The 21,619-nt window shown below is 36.5% G+C and overlaps 1 protein-coding gene, 1 long non-coding RNA gene and 2 other non-coding genes across 32 annotated transcripts in view; 1 reads left to right on the plus strand and 3 right to left on the minus strand.

The window, feature by feature from the left end:
- Positions 1–21,619, plus strand: part of DNM3 (dynamin 3) — a 542,852-nt gene that overhangs the window by 264,248 nt on the left and 256,985 nt on the right. The gene's annotated exons all lie outside the window — the stretch shown is intronic.
- Positions 746–855, minus strand: MIR214 (microRNA mir-214). Its single transcript, NR_038497.1, has one exon. It is a non-coding gene; the product is annotated as a microRNA mir-214 (primary transcript).
- LOC146400113 (uncharacterized) lies at positions 876–6,554 on the minus strand. Of its 2 annotated transcripts, XR_014816239.1 has the most exons (4): positions 6,354–6,554; positions 4,121–4,194; positions 2,454–2,570; positions 876–901 (listed from the first exon to the last, which is right to left on the minus strand). It is a non-coding gene; the product is annotated as an uncharacterized LOC146400113 (long non-coding RNA). The 2 variants fall into 2 exon arrangements; XR_014816238.1 differs by lacking the exon at positions 876–901 and having other exon boundaries at positions 994–2,570; positions 4,121–4,214.
- Positions 6,536–6,611, minus strand: MIR199A-1 (microRNA mir-199a-1). The gene has a single exon (NR_038596.1). It is a non-coding gene; the product is annotated as a microRNA mir-199a-1 (primary transcript).

Consider the following 21,619-nt stretch of genomic DNA (forward strand, 5'->3'; position numbering starts at 1 on the left):
AGGAGAGTTTAACTCAAAATACATAATCCCTTGAAATATTACCCCTTGGCTCTTTTTTTTTCCTTCCTCTTTCTCTTAAAAACAGTAACAAAAAATGGTTCTGGATTTTGTTTTATTTGCTAAAAATGTACACAATGTCAGATATTGACAATTTATATATTAGTATTTTATAGGAACCATAGTTCTTGGTGAATATATATATGTATATTTATGTGCCTATATTCGTGTGTTATGTTCTTGTATACTAAGTGATGTTTCAATGTTACAATCATTTTTGAGTTATTGTAATCAATGTGAATATCATGTTTTTTTCAAATCTGTAAACAAGAAGTCACGATAAAGAAAGCTAAACTGAATTGGAGTAGAATTATTAGAATCACCTACTCTTTGTCAAGCATCAGACTGAAGTTACATTATTTTGTTATATTTATTATGGGGTGCTGCAAAGCTGTGTACAATAAATGTCAAGGGTAATAATTTACTGACAACAATTAGGAAAAGAGAACTATAGAAAGCACAGGAACATTTTCAGAAATGGGTTTTATTATATTTCATAAGCACCACTCACTTTACTTTTGGTGGGTTTCAATATTTGAATCAAAAGAAAATAATAATAATAATACATACGAGTTAAGAAACCAACAGATTAAAACCCCAGGCCCCCACATCCCTCATTTTGGTTGTAGCTCTTGGTGTAGATGCTATGGTGTGAGGGCTGCTTTCTTTCAATGGCTGGTTGTCTTTCAGGCTGGGTTGTCATGTGACTGCCTGTCTGTGCCTGCTGTACAGGTGAGCGGATGTTCTGCACAGCAAGTGTAGACAGGCAGACACATGACAACTCCGTCCAGCCAGGCCCTTGGTTCCTTCGGGTTTCCTTTGGTCATGGGCAGATACAATCAGTCTGTTTTCCAGATTTGGTGATTTTGGAGGGTCAGGGGAAAGGGAGAAAAACACACAATAGAATTAAACATTAAAACATTATAGAACTAAAAACAAGTTAGACTTTTAACTTTATTCAGAAAGTACACTTATACATTTGTTCCAATGTACTAACATGGATAATTGACATAACAGAAAACTCACATTGAAATGTTAAGGAAAAAACAACCAAAAAAAAAAAAAAAAAAAAAAACACCCCAAACTAAACATAAGGTTTATTCTTAATTCCAATTCATATAACTACTGGCCCACATGCAGTCAGAGTTCAGAGTAATTGAACCAGATGTTTTTCCTCTTCGTAAAAACTCTGCATATTTTGAAACTGAAGTTAAAGATAAAGACTATGTTTATACATGGTTCTTGCAGTAGATAAGTACCACAACCTTGCTCATGAAAAAGAAACTTGTCATTTGCATGGAAACGTCATCCATTCTCAAAGTAATTAATGAGCCTAATGTATTTGACAATTCAACCAGCAGACTTTGATATCTCATGCCTCGATGGTGGGAATTTTACAAGGGGGTGTATTTTTTTCAATATTTTATTAAGCAAGAGGAACTTATTTAAATTTCTCATATTCTTTTTAATGCCAAATTTTTAAGTATGGATGTGAAAACCAAATAAAGAGCAGTTGTGAGTTTAAGTTCTCCTCCTCTTAGTTAACTACAGGGCTGTACCATGAGTCAAAAGGATAAAAACTAAAAAGTTGCTACCCACAGGGATGCTCACAATGCATTTTGGACATTGTTAGTGTAATGTAGTACAAAATAATATCTTAAACACAGAAGAGGAAATTTCATTTCATGTCCAAAAAAGCAAAACTAGACCCTTTGCATAATTTCCTTATAATTCATATAAGAAAGAGTTAATGGTGTTAAATATACAGTCAGAAAATTTAATTCTGGTGAGTCGAGGATAATTCTATTGGTTGTTTTAATACAAATGATCAATTCATATAGAAGCGATATTTAACAAATCCTCCTGCCCTTTAAAAAATAAAATATCCAGGTAGTCAAAATGCCAATAAATGGCATTTAAAAAAACAAAACAAAACAAAACCTTATCATCTAAGGAGTATGGACTTAGGGATTTTTTCCTAAGAATTTTAAGGAAAACGCATAGTTTGTTATTTCCCTTTAATTGCAGAATTCTGAGAAAATAGCAAATAGAAAGTTTATAGAACGCAAAATAGTTTTTAGAGACTAAAGACAGTTTTCTACACATCTGAACTTTTATGTAGTGATTAGATATGGTACAGTTTTAAGAAAGAGTTGATCAATGCAACTTTCCATTTATTTGTTTAATTTCAAAAAATAAATGTTGATTCTGTTTCTGGTCATCACTTCTGAGTAGAGGACTTATTTTTTTCCTTGACAGAACCAAAAACATCAGTAAACTTGGCTGCTACTTAAATAATTACAAGGCCAAAGTATGCAAAAACAAATACCTTAAGAAACTAGTTATTGTTGCTGCATTCAGTGCAACAGAAAATGTGTATGAAGTAATTCACTTACAAAGAGAATATCGGTGGAAATTTAAAGTTACTATAATTCTGTATGGCTTTCCCTCTCTTTCCCATAAATAATTTGATCCAGTTAACTCTGCTCAATTAAAGGAATGGTGCATGCAACCTGAAAAAACAGAGAAAAATATTTGTGAGTTACGTTATCCTTTAATATGAAACAGTTCTATTAAACAAAGATACCCCAATATATTTGAGCCTGAAAAACCATAACTGCTTTTCAGGGGGAAAGTTCTTGCTGAAAAGTGATTTTATTTTATTCATCAGACTTTTGGACAATTTATGTTTCTAATAGATTTTAAAAACACAATTTTAGTAAATTATGTGGCATACATAAATTTTTGTTTTTGTTGAACTTGCCTCTAAGCTTTTTAAAAATGTAGAAAACTGAAAAAGCATTTAAGATTTTTTTTCTATTTTCTAAACGACACAATGAATATTAATTCATCATCACTGAAAATACTAGCTGAAATATAATGGGCTATTTATATTATTATCATACCATGTAATTTTTAATATGGTTACTATTTCTTACTTCTTTCTTTTATTTATTACTTTAAGAGAGAAATGTTAAAAAAGAATAATTTTCTAAGCCTTCTACAGCAAAATTATACCAAAGAAACTCCAGGAAACTGGCTGTCACAATTCAGGAAATTCAAAATTAAGATTTAATTATTTTCCTTAATTTACTTCATTATCTCTATTTATTAAAACTGATAAAAATCTTGAGATGTTCACAAAATAGGTAAATATTTCTATCTACATGATTTGTAGCACACAACATTAAAAAGACAGAAGAAACTAAGTAAGAAAGTTTCAATCTTTATTGAGGAATTTCCTGCCTTCTCTTAGGTTAAAGACTGACTTCTAGCTATTTTAAGCTACAATTTATGAGAGATGATCTCTTATGTACTATTTAGATATTATTGAGATGGGTGGGATAGTCTCCTTAGAGAAGAGGACAGTGGGTTGTTTTTAAAGAGCAAATCTCTTGTAGAATAATCAAAAGCTTTGGCTTCTCTTTAATAATGATGGACGCTGGTGGATGAGTGAAGTTTTTTACATTATCAAGTTGTATTTTTTTTTTATTTCATGTATAATATCTTTAAGACTTCACCGGGGGTCGGGGGTGGGGAGGGAAGACAGGGAGGGGGGAGAAAATTCCTTCATTAGTTTTGTGCCTGAACCCTTTCCCACAGAGTGAAAAACGTGGGTGGTCTGTAGGGTGAGAAGTGGGGGTAGGTAGTCTATTTTGGTTTTTAAAAAATATAAACACATTATCTCTGCCAAAAGCTCAAATGCCAAGCAGGAAGGGCTTTAAACCAATTGACTGATTTAAAGAAAGTGATCAGTGTGAAATTTTGTCCCATTGTAAATAAACTTTCTTTGGTTTTGAGATCTATGGCTTAAAAAAGGGATGGGAGTTGAAAATGTAAATAAACATTTTCATATTGATCCTTTTCCAATTAACAAATGATTATGTTGAAGCTTAGTGGAAAAAAAATTCTTATAATTCAGCATCTAGTCTAATTTATCAATCACCATGCACTAAAATGCAAAATAGTACTGAGTTTCTATGAAGTACAGTTTGGACAGGCCTTGCAAGCAGTTGTGTTTTTCTGACGATGTACAATATTTAATTTTAATACCAACACTTACCATCATATCCAGGGTGGTTTTAGTTGAAGATATTCATTGTTGGTTAGTTTCCTCTGGAATAGATCCCATGATCCCTAAAATATTTGTATATTTCCTTATAAAGTAATATCAAAATAAAGTTAAACATTATTCTAATTATCCTAGAAATAGATAAAGTTATTTACGACACATGTATATACATGTTGGTATATATACTGGCGCATAAACTACCATCCTTCCTTCAGTCAGCAGTAGTTTTTAATGTGAGCTTTTACTTTTGGTTTTTAATTTAGTTCATACAGTTGAAAAATAAGTACTGTTCCTTCCCATTTATTAAAAGTTTGCATCAAAAATGGGTAGTCAGAACTCCAGGGAGAATGTGCAGGGGCTTCTCGGCTACCCCTCTGCAAGTTCATTCTTATGTTCCTACTCCTGTACTTACGCCAAGGACGCCCTCCGCTCCCCTCTGTCTCTAGACTAAAAGTCATCCTAAGGGAGAAAATAGGTGAGGAACCAGTGGTGGTGGGTTAGTTTCTTTGAAACAAAAGGGCCACTTACTATGAAAAAAGACATGTAAGTGAAACATACATGAAATGAAAGCAAGTGGGAAATTCAGTCATTTCTATGGAGCAAAAAACTGAATAGAATTTCAATATTTGAGAAATCTTAAATATTGCCAAAGTACCTTATAGCTATTTTCTTTAGTAACTGTATCAAGTAGTAAAAATATTTCTTGAAAAATAAGCTTCCTTAAGGTTATCTAAGAGTTTTTTTTTTCAGTTTTCCTATGTGAAAAGTAGATTTTTAAAATCTCATTTGTTTTATTAAAAATAATTAATATGTAAGTTTCCAAGGGACAATAGGAAAAAAAAAAAGGGATGACATTATTCTATCGTCTAAATGGAGACAATAGCTAAAATAAATCCTTTCATTTTATATTTTAACTAAAAACCATGAATAAAAGAAAACTTTTATGTTCTTTGTACCAGTTTTGGAATGATCAAAGGAGTAATTTTTAAAATAAATTTCTTTGACCAAAAGATAACTTGGGGAACCTTTGGTAAGAAAATATTTTGCCAAAGAGAACTTGTGAAAATTTCTGAATTGTGGCAAAATGTGTGCTTTAGAAAATGATGTGTTAAGGAACCAGTGTAACTTTACAGAATTAAAAGAGGACAAAAGAGGTTTACCTTCATTTTTCACAAAGGCCTATAGAACAGCCATTTTCATTATATAGAATTATTTTGAGGGTAGATATAATAGAGGCTGAGGCAGTAACATTTTTTCCAGAACTTTCTTTAGGGGACCCGTCTCTAAAGTTCAGCATGGATCGTATTGCAACCCAGACTTTCTCTATTATTCTCTCTATTGGGATTTCATTCAACTTGAGGGTTTTCCTCCCTCCCATCTTCCTCCCCCTCTCCCACCCTCCTTCACCCCCAGGACAGCTGGAAACTGACCAAAGAAAACTTTGCTTTCGTTTACAAATTCCTTTTTTATCAGTGGGTTTCTAGACAAAGTACCTTATCATTTTAAGTGCTCCGAGAAATAGATGCATTGTAAAATACAGCCACGAGGACTCAGCTGACCAGCGATTATCAGCCGTTCTTGGATTTTTAAAAAATGTAACACAGAGATATATATTGGGACTATCAGAAGATAGAGGTTTCTATTCCCTGATTTATTTGGTTGCTGACTCAATAAGTTTTGGATTGGTGCTGTTTTCTGGACCAGTCCCATCTGAATTGTCTGGTAGGCAAAAACCTGGCAGCTTCTTCTTTTATTGTTAGGCACTATTATTCCTAATATTTAAAATTTAAGAAAAGCACTGTTCATATAGCATTTAAAAAATAGCACATATTCTTCACTTTGAGGCAAAATGGATTCAATCCTGGGATGTTAAGAGTTATATTACAGCACTCATCCAGATAAGTTTTTAGGTGTCTGTATTACTAACTTCAACAATTCAAAACTCGCCTCATCAAATTGTTCTTAAGTGTTTGGAGACCTTTCATATTTCATTCTGAAGTGGGAAAACCTTTCACCTTAAGACAATACTTGACTTAAATTTTTCAGAAGTTGAATAACATCTAGTAAATCTCTATGCACCACACATTATTGCTCTTTTAAAACTAAATGCAGGGCTATCCCTCACACATATACCTCAGCTTCTCTTGCATGTGAAAGCAAATCATTGGCTCCCCACCTAGGCTCTCCTGGTCACAGCCCAGGTGAGCAGTCAAGAAGGCCTTACCCACAGGTCTTCCCTCGAGCAGTCCTTTCTCGGCAGTGTCCCCGAGGGCGTCCTGGTCCCTAGTGTGCAAAACCTGTGAAGAAAAACACTGGATATGAGATTCAAAAAAGGAACAAACAAATGTCTTCTCCTTGGAAACAGCAACTTTTGTCCCCAGCTGTCCATGGCGTTGCTTTCCCTTGCCCAGTCTAACCAATGTGCAGACTACTGTACAACGGCATTGTCCTGAACAGGTAGTCTGAACACTGGGGCGACGGAGCAGGATCTCCAGAAGCTTCCATCTATGTACTTAAAATCCTCTCCCGGTCTTTGGGAAAAGCCTCCCTTCCTGCACCAGGGGTTGCATTCAGCTTCCCCCCCTGAATTCTGCTGCCCTGACTGAGACTCAAGGGCTGTGATTTCCAGTCTTGACGTGGCACATTTGCTGCAGACTGGGGAACTGGCAATGAATTTAGGACCAGGAAAAGGGGGAGGGCTGGGCTGGAGAGTCCATATATGGGATGATGTCACCCTGGGGAGGTTTGGGTATGCGCTGTGCCGCTGGAGAGACCGCTAGAATCGCCTGCTCTCAGACATGGGTCTGTGCATAAAATGGTACCAGATGTTTTAGTGTAATGTTAAGCAGTCATTTCATCTTCAGGCCAGATTTTTTTCCTCAACTGGGCAGGAAGTGGGCCCCAGTATGGAAAAGCTGTAAAAAAAAAAAAAAAAAAAAGAGTCGAGATGTACAGTTCTGCTGTGGCCAACTGAAAGTGAGTTAGTGTAGAAGTACAAATTTGCTGTCCGATCCAGGCTAGAAAAGCAATTTGAAGATAGAGGGTAGATAAAAAAGTAAACAGAAAGTTGAACACTGGAAGCCAGGGCTCATTTGGAAACCTTTTTGAGCTTTCCTGTGGTACTTTATTTTCTGGTATTTCACTCGTCAGAAAGGGCAGATAAGTTCATTTTTTTTTTTTCTTCCTCTCTCTCTCTCTCTCTCACTCTCTCCCCCCCTCTCCCTCTCCCTCCCTCTCTCTCTCTCTCTCTCTCTCTCTCTCTCTCTCTGTCCCCCTCTCCCTCTCTCTCTCTTTCTCTCTTTCCCTCCTCCTCCTGTCTGTTGGATCTGTCAGCGGCTTGCAGGCTGCTCTAGACTTGAACAGTAATTATAGCAACTTCCTGAAAGTGAAGCCCCCATGAAAAGTCTGGAGAAATGTTCTTTGTCATGGCCTCTCCATGAGTAATTAGTTCCACATGTGGCCTTCCTCGTTTCCCTCAGCGATTTTGGCTGGCTCTCCAAATGCTGTGCTATATAGCTTGACCTAAAGAAATGTAAAAGTTTGGATTTCAAGCCTCCTCTGTGAAATAATGACCCTGGTCTCCTAACAAATTGCCTCTGGTAGATCCATGCTATTAGGTACAGCACTGTTTTTCACTAGTAATTCCTGTTTCTGTGTTACTTGTTACTTTTGTTTCATTTCAATAGTATTCTGCTGCTTAGTTTTATCGCCAGTTAACTAAATCTGTTGAAATTTGCCAAGAACTGCTTGACCAAAGGTTGTACCATATCAACCCACTGACAACTAATTTTCTTCTTTTGTTGTTGTTTTCATTATATATACTGTTGAATATTCTGAGTGTACAGGTCTCTGACTTTCCCTCCATAGTATTCTGATTGAAATTCGAGTTGCCTCAAACAAGAGCTTGATTAATTGCCCTTCCAGAAATCAAAATGTGAGAAAATTCCTAGGTAGCTTCCAAATTTGATTTGAGTATCCAAACTAAAAAAACCTAAAACTCTTTAAAGAATGATAGCCAAAGCAATTCATTTCTACTGACCTTCTGCAATACTTTTTAGAAGCAGAAAAATCTCTTTTAAATACATGGTGTTGAATATTTCAAAAGGCTTCAAGTGAGACCTGTCTTATGGCTTTCATTTTCATTAAATGCCTTCTTTTGAATGAACATACCATTAAAGGGTTCAAAAGTTATTACAAGTCCTGCTTACCTGGAGAGGAAGATTAAGTAAGATAAAAATGAATTATCCAGCAGTTTAGGATGGAAATAAGAGATTAACATTAGGTACATCATTCATAGAAAGATTTAAATCATCAGTGGAAATTCAGAGGGATTATCTCAGATCACTGTATCACTGCTTCCAAGCTTGTGTCTTCAGGGCCTATTCCACAGTGGTTGGGCCAGCCCAGTATGCCTCAACTTCTTTTTTTTCTCTGTCCCTGCTTTACAGTATGACATAATACTGGAAATATTAAAGTGTGACTACATAGCATATAATAGGCTCATTACATGTGGATACCAACTTCTGTTCTTTTTAAATATCTATATGTTTATTCACAGATCACCATAGAAGAGCCACGAGCCAGTGGAACAATAGTCAGTTAAGAATCCAGCATTCCAGGTGTGGGCTTGTTTCAGCCACAAATAGTGAAAACCTTTCCTCTGGCCTCTTCTGTTTGTATTGATGAAACATGCCTTGGGAATTTTCAGTAAAACAAATGAAAGGTGATTCTGATCAGCCCGCTCCATGATTTTATTTTAGTTCACGTATCTATACTTTTTTCAAATATAGGAAAAACGTCTTTCTCAAATAGGGGTTTTTTTATGACACTTTATGTAAGAAACTCAATTTTATCCTTATCTTTCCTGCTTTTGAAGCATATCAAGTGATTTTTCTACAAAAGCAATTATAAAAGTTGTGTTCCCCTTGGCATATATGCCCATCTCACTGGACTTCAGAATGAGCAGTGTTTTAGAGTTATTTTTCTTCCAAATAGTTCAACAGATGTTTATTGTTGCCTACTCATGTGCTAGTCACAGTGCCAGGGACTGGCATTAAGATTAAGAAGATATTCCTGCCCTCAAAGAGCTTGCTCATACTTACTTCTGTTAGGAATGGTAATCTATGATCAAGTTCAATCTAAAAAGTCTGCCATGCATTTATGGAAAGCCCTTGTCATTTGCTTGGAAGGGGCCTGAGGATTTTCTCTGTCTGTAAATTATTAGTTAAATTCTAAAATGTGATGGGCTCTAAAAAGCAAAGTTAGACACGACAAAGACTTGCCTTTGAGACGTGCCTAATGTTATTTACCTTGGTTATTTCAAAATGTATTGACCAAAGTGATTGTTTGAATCAGTGGATGGTTTTTGGTGAGTGACTACAAAATTTGCTTTTTTTAAAAATGTCATGGAAGGAAAACACTGTTTTAGTTGGTTATCGTTCCCAAGCTTGGCATAATTTTTTTTTTCTTTTCTTTTTAGGGCCACACCCATGATATATGGAGGTCCCCAGGCAAGGGGTCGAATTGGATCTGTAGCCACTGGCCTACACCACAGCCACAGTAACGCAGGGTCTGAGCCTCCTCTGTGACCTACACCACAGCTCATGGCAATGCCAGATCCTTAACACACTGAGCTAGGCCAGGGATCGAACCCACAACCTTATGGTTCCTAGTCAGATTGATTTCCTTTAGAAATTCTCACATCGAAACCAGGACTGAGTCTTGTTTCTTTGTCCTTGTAACTACTGTTTGCAACTAGAGTCTTTTGTGACATCATGGTATGCGTAGTTCAGATAGTGTTTATACAGCTTTTTGTTTTGTTATAAGATTAGTACATGGGCATTATAAAAGTTAAATAATAGAAAAGATGTGAAGACAAAGTTAATCATCTTTCCCTCCAATCTCCTAACCTTCTCTGCTTTTTCAAATTAATGGCAACAGTTTGGTGTGATTTCTTTTACCCCCCTTCTCAAAGCTCATTTTATAGCTTCTTTACAGATTAAAAAAACTTTTTACATATACTCTATCCATTTCTTATAATAACCTTGTGGGGTAAGTTTTATCAACAGTCCCATTTTATTGATATGAAATTGAGGGTCAGCGAGGTTAAGCATATTGCTTTGTGGAATTACAGTAAGCGGCAAAACTCAACTTTTTTCTAATTTAGAGGTGTGTGCTCAGAAGCATATTGTCAGCCCACATAGATAAATGTTTTCCCCTACTGAATGCTATAGCACTTACATTTCCTGTTATAATTTGTCAGTTATCTGCTGCCTTCTTTTAGTTTTGTACTAAAATGTTATTATTATTTCACACATTTGGATTTTCCCACCAAATAGAGTATGTTAATTGAAGGCAGGAAAGATGTTTTTATACTTTAACTAGCCTAAAGTAAACTATTCAGTAATACATTCAGTCAACTATCCAAAGAATGAGTAAAGGCTACATAGTATGCCTTTGGTTTCTGATCAAACTTGTATCATGATAGTAATTCAAGAATTAAAGCTGTCTTATTTATTATCTTAAATGGAAAACATGGTGCAATTTTAACATTATATATACTATAATTATGTATTAGATTGTGCTGTTTTTTTTTTTTTTTTTCCCCGGAAGTAATTGCGAATATTGGGCCGGCCATATTTCCTTGCTTATTTTTGGCCTTCTAATCTTCTGGAAGCATCCTGTGTAGCTATCGGTCATATAATCTTGTGTGAAAAGCAGGATCTAACCAAGATGTGGCGTTTCCTCTCTTGTTGTTTTCTCCTCCCCACTTTGTATTTGAGATAAAAATCTAGTTGACCCCAGTTCATTGCAAATTAGGGAAGATAGCCCCACTTAGTTTGACTTCATGTTGTGTGGATTAGCACTTTTTTTTTTTTTTTAATTGGAGGCAATGCTGTTTTCTAATTGCCAGTCAATTTCCTGTATTGTCAGGGCCTGAAAAGACTGGGAGATTTGTTGTAGCAAAGCTTTTCTCTTTTCTCTCGTTCCCTGACTCTCAAACAAATGGCTGCCTTCAGGTCACTGCAGTGAAGTGCCTTCTTAGCCAGAGATGCAACATCAGAAGCTGTAAAATAGAGGAGAAATAGTCCAAAAGAGTTAACAGATTTTTCTTCAGCAACTAAAAAAGAAGTTAGATTAGAACAGCTATAAATCATAAGCTTAATACAACTGATTTTACAGTCTTCAAAAAGCTTGCAAAAGGCAAACACTGTGAGAGAGTTGATTTTAAAACCTACATTTACTAATGCATGTTTTGTTTTGCGCGTCTCTAGAATTTCCATTGCTGAATCTGTTTATTTAGAAACCAGCCCCTCACCAATAGCAGTATATATTTTATGAACATTCTTTCCTCAAATCAATTGAGAAAGATAAAGTTACGTCTTTGAGTTTTACTAACCAGTGGCGTGCACAGCAGCCATTTCTATATTTCAGTAACATAATACATCCGGCCGACAAACCTTACAAACTCTGGCCCTATTGAAAACCAGTCGCATGAAGGTAAATATATGATTTATGACTCCAGTAAAATTTGAAGCACTGTCTTAACATCTTTAGGGGGAGACAAGATGAAGGGATTGGAAAATTGGTGCTGGCCTTTTCAGGGAGATTTTAAGTGAGAGGCGTACTAGGAATGCAGTTTTTTGCCTGCTTCAACCCCCAAAAGCTGACGAGCATCATCTGAATGCTATGTGCTATGAACTCTCATCGAATTCCACGTTATAATCCGACTTTAAAATGAGTGTTGGCTCACTTGGATGAGAGAAATATGGTGTCCTGGGGTCACTGACAATTTTAGAATATTGACTCCTGATGTCTTTTGGCAACACCAATAGTTTATTTCCTTAGCACAACTCAGAAACGAGCATGCATGATAGCAAAAAGGAAAAAAAAAATCTGTATGTGCATCACATTAAGACTCAGAAACCACATTTTGCAGGGGTAGAAAAGGTATCCTTTCTGTGGCTGGAGGTGCTAGCAAAGCATATTGGCTCTGTATATTCATGCGGAGAGCTTTCTGCTTTAACCAGAATACCTGCAATAATGCAGTAAGTCATTATGGAGGCTCCGAGTCTTTAAGTGATGAGAGACATACCTGCATAATACATGGCACAGTATCTGTGTTTTAGGCTTTATAATCTTTTGGTTTATCCAGAGGGAAATACAAATTATATGAAGTGCTAAAAGAATTCAATTGAACATAAATCTGTTTAGTTGAGAATATTATAGATGCCTTTACTGGCTTCCCAATTCTGTTCATTCTCTAGAGAATTTAAGGGATATATGAGACCATGTTAAAATACTTCTATGCATGTCACCATGGGAAGTTGCTTTACCTTTATAGACAAACAAAAGCACATGGTGTATAAATTTTAATGCATGCTGAAAATTTATGTGTTTCAATTGAGTATTAATCACATATCTTTATAAGAGCACTTATTTGCATTTTAATCAACCAAAAATTGCTTCAGTTTGCCATGCAGAATGAGATTACATAACTTCATTGACACTGAGGACTGCAGTGCAGAAGCTGAAGAGAAAGGAAAGTGAACTGTTCCCTAATTGTTTCTTTTTGATGCCACTTTTTTTTTGGGGGGGGTCACTTATTTTATACCAAGCCTCTGTGCTAGAGTTTTTCACATGTGACATAATGTAATCCAATAACCATGAAAGGTAGATTTTTCTCCAAGGTTGCAGATGAAGTGGAAGCTCCAGGAGGAGGCAGTGCAATGTGATGGTTTTGAAGCTAAAGGGCGTGGGTTTGAATCCTGGTTTCACGACTTACTGTTTGGTAACCTTGGCGATTATTTAACTACAGTATTCTGAGCTCTTGTTTCCTCATCTGTAAAATAGTGTTTCTCTGAAGACTGTAAGGGGTGAGAAAAGCTTGGATCAGGGCTGCCTGGAGAAAGGCCTCACTCATATATAGGTTAGGTGCGGCAGTCAGGGTGCAGCCTGTCCGCCACTGTGATTCAGATACTGACTTTCTTTCTGTTCAAAACCACCTCCTGTGACTCCAAAGCACAAGCAACAGCAAGTACTATTCTGGAAGAGAGTGTTATTTTCTTCAATGCATTTGTAATCTCATTGGATAAATAAATCATTTGTGTGTAAAACAAATAAAAGTAAAAGAAAATACTTGATTCAGAAAGAAAGACAACAGGATTTTTTAAAAACATTTTAGTGGTAGAGGCTTCTTAAGATAACCTTTTGGAGAATCTCTTTGAAAAGCCAAAAGTAACCTTCCTTTCCTTTGAGTTTTTCTGCTTTTAGCATAGTTTTGCACACATATAATAAAACACATATGTGTATATGAATGTGTAAGCATGTGTATGTATATGTGTACATATATATATATGTATATACTTTGTAAAATACATGTTTTTAAAAGACTTTTAGATAGCTATATCTATATATACTTATAAACTAGACCAGATTTCTATATAGAATTACTAACATCAAAATCAATTCTTTTCCCTTTTTAAAAGCTAGAACATGGGCAGTGTTTTTTGTAATCTTAGATGTTAGTTTTAGCATGTGCACATTTCAGACTTTTCTAAAAAAGTTGTGCCTGCCTGAGCTTTATAGCAACAGCTGAAGGTTAACAAGTGAAAATTAGTAGGAAATGCCTTTGTAATTTTGCAAATGCAACACATTAAGGGGATTGATTTCTCTACAGGTGAAGGTGTCACTGATTGCTTTAAAAACTGCTCACACACTTTGTGTAATACTCTTTGTTTTTTATTTGGGAACAATCAGTTTACACCCAACCTTCTGCCTTGTAACAAACTGCATGCACTCCTCTAGTGCATGCTACTTCATTTCCATTTCACCTTTGTTTTTTCAAGAAAGAACTAGTCTTGCATTTTATTGGTCAGAATGGATTATGGTGGCTTTTGAAATACTGGCTTGTTTTGCTGGGTAACTAGTAGATTTTTAAATAGTTTTTTTTTTTTTTTCTTTCTTTAAGGGACCTGGACCCGACTCAAAATGTTTGGGGGTGGCCTCAGGTGCTGACTGGCTCACTGTGTGTGTAAAGCTGGAGCCTATTCTTAGAGTTCACTTTGCATTTTCAGGGCTCATGAAATTACCATTGAGAAGCTCACTAAAGAACTAAAAGAACTTAGAGTTCTTTTTATTTTTTCCCTTCAAATTTTCGAAACAGAGAAAACAAGAACCAGAATAAGTGGTATAAGATGAATCCTGATTTTTCTAAAAGTAATTACTTGCCTTCTGCCAGTACTGAAGCAAGTGTGAGAATTGTTATACTTACCTCCCTTTTTTTCAAAATTCCAGTGCATGAAATTTTCAGTACTACATTTCAGTTAGTTAATTTTTGGAAAGTTGAGTCTCCCCCGCCAATCTTTTCTTTTCTTTTTTAAACCATTAACAAAGTACGAGAAAGCTAATGGGAGTTGATTTTCCAGTGAATTTTGCCTTGTTTTCCAAATCAATCTTAATTTGAATTTCATCTTTACCTTCTGATCATGAAATAATTGGTGTTAGTCACCCAGTAATACTCATACTGGCTAGCTTGGGTCCAATTTGTTAATGTAAATTCTAACTTCATTTTAATATTGTTTAATATGATTTTGCTTTGACAGTATTTTGTGTATTCAGACTCGTTTAGATGAATGCCACTTCTATTGCATTCTTACACTATCTTGTTTTCAGTGCATTTATCTGTTGTGTATGTATGCAGGTTCCTCGGATGTTTCAAATCTCCCACTTAAAACTGTTCTTAACATGGTACATATCTCTTTCACATTCAGTAAAGCAAACTCAGTGAGTTTTTTGTGTCTGTGTGTGCTGATGGAAAGTGTTTGGAAAGGCCATGGAAAACCTGTTCATTGTAAAATAATTGTCATAATACAGTTCCCTTTGCTTACCTATATCTATAGAAGTTTGGAATTAGCATTTTTGTGAAACCACTAAAGCCAAGTTGCTCAGTACCTAGAGCAGAAGATATTTGGTGATTTAGTATTTGTACAGATTTAATTAATTATACTTGATTTCAAAATTTCACCTTTCTTGTACACATTTCTTTGCTTTCTGCTTTCTTGGATACAACTGAGGTATAAAAGAAGGAGCACCAGGATTGACTGGTTCTAGTTCAGCTCTGACATTTTCTCATTTGTCAAATAAGGCAGGTTGGGAGGAGGTGGTTGGGAGAAAGCCTGAATTAGATGATAGTGACAAAATAAATTGGGATGTTCTTGAAGACATTTCTTTAACAACCCATACAGCAATTAGAGAATGGTCATGGTGCTGCCTTGGAACTGGTAGATGTGGTGCTACAGCAAATAGCATTCCCATCATTGGTAACTTTTGTGGTGCTGTTGAATGTTTAAAGAGAGGAAAAAAAAAAAAAAACAAACCCCAAAAAACAAAAAAAAAAACACACATGAAAAGATGTTCAACATCACTCATTATTAGAGAAATGTGAATCAAAACCACTATGAGGTACCACCTTACACCAGCCAGAATGACCATCATCAAAAAGTCTACAAACAATAAGTGCTGGAGAGGGTATAGAGAAAAAGGAACCCTATTACATTGTTGGTGGGAATGTAAGTTAGTGCAACCACTGTGGAACACACTATGGAGATTCCGCAGAAAACTGAAAATAGAACTACCATTTGACCCAGCAATCACACTCCTGGGTATCCATCCAGAGAAACCATGACTTGAAAAGACACATGTACTCCAGTGTTGATTGTATCACTCTATACAATAGCCAGGACATGGAAGCAATCTATATGCCCATTGACAGAGGTGTGGATAAAGAAGATGTGGTATATATATACAATAGAATGTTACTCAGCAACATGGATGGACCTAGAAATTATCATGCTAGGTGAAGTCAGTCAGACAATGAGACATCAACATCAAATGCTGTCACTTACATGTGGAACCTAAAGAAAAGGACACAATGAACTTCTTTGCAGAACAGATACTGACTCACAGACTTCGAAAAACTTATGGTTTCCAAATGAGACAGTTTGGGGTTAGGGGGATGCACTGAGGGTTTGGGATGGAAATGCTTTAAAATTTGGTCGTGAAGATTGTTGCATACCTATAAATGTAATAGAATTCATTGAGTAATTTAAAAAAAAGAGGAAGGTCAGAGAATATTAATTAAACTAGCTGTTTTGTCAAAAGGCATGTGTTAATGTAATGTATCATACTCTATCTCTACCAAGTGATCAAAAGGCATTCAGAAGCATAGGCTTATTGTTAACTTTTTTTCCTTTCCTCTCCTCCTCTTTCCTACTTTTGTCTCTACCCTTCCTCTGCTGAGTGTGAGGCTTTCTGTAGCTCTCCCCTCTTCTCTGCAGCCCCAATTCTTCCTGTTTCTTCTTTAGGAAACAGAATTGGAATTGAGCTACCAGTGAAAATATGTGTTAGACTGTTCAGTGAGATTTTTTTTTTCTCTCCTTGAATTTTCAGTCAGATTAATTTAACCCTGTGTGTGCATTGCTTAAAAATAAATAGCTCCCAAACCAAATTGTTTTTATACTTTCCCATAGCCTTTAAAATAATTCTCCTCTGAAGCAGTGACTTTTTATTTTTTTTTCATCACTGTTAAATGTCCTCAGAAAGGCGAAGAGAGAATGGTGGAGTTTTAGATTGATCACACCATTTTACTTTAAATTAACTTTCTCATGGCTCCAGAGAATATTGCATACCAGATATTTCCACATAACCATATAGACCTCATTATCCATTCCATCATTCATCCATTTGTTGTTTGTGATCTGCTGATTCATCTCAGACTTTTGCTTGACTTGTTCTGATGTTTATGTCTCATCTTTTTCTCTTGATTATAAACTCCTTGAAGGCAGGGGCCGTGCCTCTAGTTCCTATGTATGCTATACAATACCTTCCCAAATGAAATAAGGTTAATAAACACATATTGATCAATCAGAGACTTTCTTGAATGTGAAAGGTCAAAGAAAGGAGATTCCTTCTTAAGTAAGAATCAAGGCCACCCAAATCACCTTCCTAGATTACATTTTTAATGACTTTATTTACCTTTACAAGGACTTTAAATGTAAACTACATTGCAGAATGCTATAATGCTCAGGCCATTTGTAGTGCATTTGAGAGGGTGCTTAGAATGTGCCACAAAATGCTACAGATGCCATCTTACTTAAAAGTCACTCAAGGAAGAATTTTTTAGATGAACGTCTGCTGGGAAATGACTGCCAGGAGAAATGTGGAAACCACATGAAATTCACTACATAAAGAAATCTGGTTTCCATTTCTACACTGCATTTTATGCTAGCAGGAAGAAGATAAACAAGCTGTTTAAAACTTAAGTGAATGGCAAAGGGATTAAATTTTAAAATCCTGTATCGTAAATGTATTTTGGAATTTGTGAAATTTAATCCCATCTCATAGGATCCTTTAAGAAGGGAGAAAATATGTTGAGTCTTCTAGTCTTAGATATCTCAACGGAAAGGATGAGTAATTTTGCTTCCCACTGATAAGTAGTAATACAACTGTAACATTTGTCTCAGTTGAAATTGAAACGAAAGTCTCATTCTAGTTTTTGGTAGGCAGACATTATTTTGAGAGTGAGAAAGGGAAGAAAGCAAAACCTCTTTTTGGGTTAGTTTTAGATAATTTCTTCTAGGGACAGGAGAATTTTACTCCACTGTTTTAACTTAGCTATGTAAAACTTGATATGAATAGGTGAGTGAATAGAATGGATGGGAGAAGGAGGGTTGAGTGTTTTTTCAGAAAAATATTCTGGAGATTCTTTTTTAGTTTTCTACTTAGTAGCCCTTATACAATTTAAATATATTATAAAGTTGGCATTTAAGGATGAATAAACATGATTAAGATAAGTAGATTTTGAATGGTAAAAATGTTAGCATTTAAAGCATAAAGACCAGTCATTCACATTGTCACATTGTGACTTCCTTTTAATAAACATGACCAGACCATACATAACTATGTTTAGGAGGAACACACCTGCATTTCTGAATTCAGTGGGCCTTGTGCTTTGAAAACAAAAGCAAAAACAAAAACATGGGCTCAAGAAGATTATAAAATTAAGTTGATTATATACTTGAGTAGATGAAAACTTTTCCTTCCACAGCTTGTATTTTCTACCTTATGTTTGAAAAGGGAGGCTAAGTTGTTTAAGGCTTATTTTACATAGTCTTCTCTAACAGGGTGTTTGGAGGGGTTGTTTTGTTTTGCTTCTTACTATTTTAACTTCCAAAACTTTTAGCTGGCTCCATTTAGTAACTAATACATAATTTGTCTAGGCCTACATTCATAGCCAAGGTGTCTTATGTCCTTGGAAAGTGCCGTTTTTAAGATAAGATGTAAAAACAAACTTCTAGTCACTCCATTCATTTGTTCTCTCATTCACTCATTTACTCCATACATAAACATTCATCAGACTCCTACTATGTTACAGACACCACTGGAGACAGAAAGATAAATAACTCAGAATTCATGCCTTCAAGGAGTTTGTTTGACGTGACTTAAAGGGCAAAAACAGTTATTAAAAAGAGAATAATTTCAGTCTTTTGGGTAAATATATATTTACAAAAATGCTCAGGTTTATCTAACAGTATTATATTATCTGTTTTTTTGTTTGTTTGTTTGTTTTTTGTTTTTGTCTTTTTGCCATTTCTTGGGCCGCTCCCGTGGCATATGGAGGTTCCCAGGCTAGGGGTCGAATTGGAGCTGTGGCTGCCAGCCTACGCCAGAGCCACAGCAACGTGGGATTCGAGCTGCGTCTGCAACCTACACCACAGCTCACGGCAACGCCACATCCCTAACCCACTGAGCAAGGCCAGGGATCCAACCCGCAACCTCAAGGTTCCTAGTCAGATTCGTGAACCACTGTGCCACCACAGGAACTTCATATTATCTGTTTAAATACTACTAAACTAGACTTTTTGTTTTTTGTTTCAAGTTAAGCAGTGGAATAGTGGTTGAGTGCATAAACTGTAGAACTAGATGGCCTGGCTATGTATCCAGCTCCACCACTTAACTTTGCTATGTGACTTTGGGATTATTATTCGTCATCCTTGTGAGCTGTGGTGTAGGTTGCAGACACGGCTCCGATCCCACGTTGCTGTGGCTGTGGTGTAGGCCAGTGGCTACAGCTCCAGTCGACCCCTAGCACTTAATAAATGTTAGCTTCAGGGATGATTTTCAAGATATTAAACAACCAGTGCAGTAGGGGCACCAAACACCTAGAACTGCTGTTGGCTGTGAAATCTGATATAACCACACCAGTGCGTATGGTCCAGATCAGCTCAGTTAGCCCCTATTGCTATTATTGTTTCTACTTGAAACTTCTGAAGCAAGCCTTATGCCTCATCTCCATCCCATCCTGTGGACCATGACTCTGAGCCACAGATGTGGAGTTCACAGATGTGGAGTTGCTAGGTGCCTGTGGCTCATATTTTTGAAGTCTTTTTATTTTTAAGTAACTAGATTATGATAGTGTAGGCTTTATTCTTTTGGTTATTTTTTTCTTCTTTTTCTCTGCTTCTCCTTTCCATTACTCTTTCCCTCTTTCTCTTCATCCTTCCTCTCCTCCCTCCCTTCTTCTTATAAGAAGAAAATAATATCTAAAGCTAGCTGCCTCACATTTTTTTTTAGAAAGGGATGTATACCATAAATAAATTTACCTTTTTTTATAGTAATTGGTCAACAGTTTGTAGTAAGGGTAGAATGGACGAGCATTGGGGGAAGTTAAAAGACATGGTGTACAAAAGACTTTGTCATTTTGTGGTCATAATACCTGAGTTTAAACATTGCCACTTACTAATTGCTTAACTGTAGTTAACTCACTTGATCTCTCTGTGTTACATTTCTCCAGCTATTAAAATTTGGATGATAACAGAACCTTTCTTATTGGGTGCTGTGACGATTAAACAAGGTAATACTTATCAAGCATTTAGAACATAAGTTTCCATACATTCATTTAATTATGCTTATTAAGCATTTAGGATATAGTTAGCATTGAATAAGTTTACTTAATTTTATTCAGCAGATATTTAGAGTACTTACTGTGCACCGGATACTATTCTAGGCATTGGAGATACAACAGATAAAAATCCCTGCCCTTGTGACAGTGCAGTGCAATGGGAAAAAAAAAATTAAAGCAGGAAAAGGAAGTAGAGAATCTAGGAAATGGGTTTCAATGTAAAATGGGGTGGTTAGGAAACATGATAGTGAAGAAAACATGCACAAGTGGTGAGGGTATGAACATGCGGACTGCTGGGGAAAGAGCCTTTCTGGTATAGAAGGAACAGACTCTGAGGCAAGACTATGCCTGAAGGTCAGTGGGCCTGGAAAAGAAAGAGAAAATAGGAGGAGGTGAAGTTGGTGCTAGAGACCTACTTCAGACCTAAGCCATACAATGACAGGCATAGAGAAGGGGGATCAGAGATGTACCAGAGAAGGCTTCTCAGAGGGGAAAGCTAGAAAAAAGACTTTTAGTTTCTGCTGATTAAAAAAACAAAAGTTTTGGCTAATCTGGGAACCTCCATATGCCATGGGTGTGGCCCTTAAAAAAAAAAGGCTTTTGGGAGTTCCCTTTGTGGCACAGTAGAAGCAAATCCAATTAGAATCCATGACGATGCGGGTTCAATCCCTGGCCTTGTTCAGTGGGGTCAGGGATCTGGTATGGCCATGAGCTATGGTGTAGGTTGCAGACTCGGCTTGGATCTGGCATTGCTGTGGCTGTGGTGTAGGCCAGTGGCTGCAGCTCCAATTCGATCCCTAGCCTGGGAACTTCCATAGGCCATGCGTGTGGCCCTGAAAAGCAAACAAAACAAAACAAAACAAAACATAAGAAAAAGTTTTGGAGTTCTGGTGTAGCTCAGTGGCTTAAAGACCTAATGGTGTCTCTGTGCAGAATGTAGTTTCAGTCCCTGGCCTCACTCAGGGGGCTAAGGATCCAACATTGCCATAAACCAAGGCATAGGTCACAGATATAACTTGGATCTGGTGTGGCTCTGGTATAGGCCAAAGCTGCAGCTCCTGTTCTACCCCAGCTAGGGAACTTTCCATGTGCTGCAAGTGCAGCCATAAAAAGAAAAAAAAAGTGTTTCTCAGAGTTCCTATGTGGGTCAGTAGCTTAAGGGTCTGGTGTTGTCACTGCCATGGGTGCAGGTTTGATTCCCTGGCCTGGGAACTTCTGCATGCTGTAGGCATGGGCCAAAAAACAAACAAACAAACAAACAAAAATCCTAATTAATAGAAGCAAACCACTGATAAAATCTTTTTTTTTTTTTTTTTGTCTTTTTAGGGTTGTACCCGCAACATATGGAGGTTCCCAGGCAACTGGTCGAATTAGAGCTGTAGCTGCTGGCCTATGCCACTGCCACAGCCACAGCAATGTCAGATCCAAGCTGCATCCACGGCCTACACCACAGCCCATAGCAACAAGGATCCTTAACCCACTGAGCAAGGCCAAGGATCAAACGTGCATCCTCATGGATGCTAATCAGA

Source organism: Sus scrofa, chromosome 9 (genome assembly GCF_054392235.1).
Source record: "Sus scrofa isolate SSC_HxYL_T2T_F1_AM1 chromosome 9, Sscrofa_HxYL_maternal_Yorkshire_Landrace_v2.0, whole genome shotgun sequence".
Taxonomy (NCBI): domain Eukaryota; kingdom Metazoa; phylum Chordata; class Mammalia; order Artiodactyla; family Suidae; genus Sus; species Sus scrofa.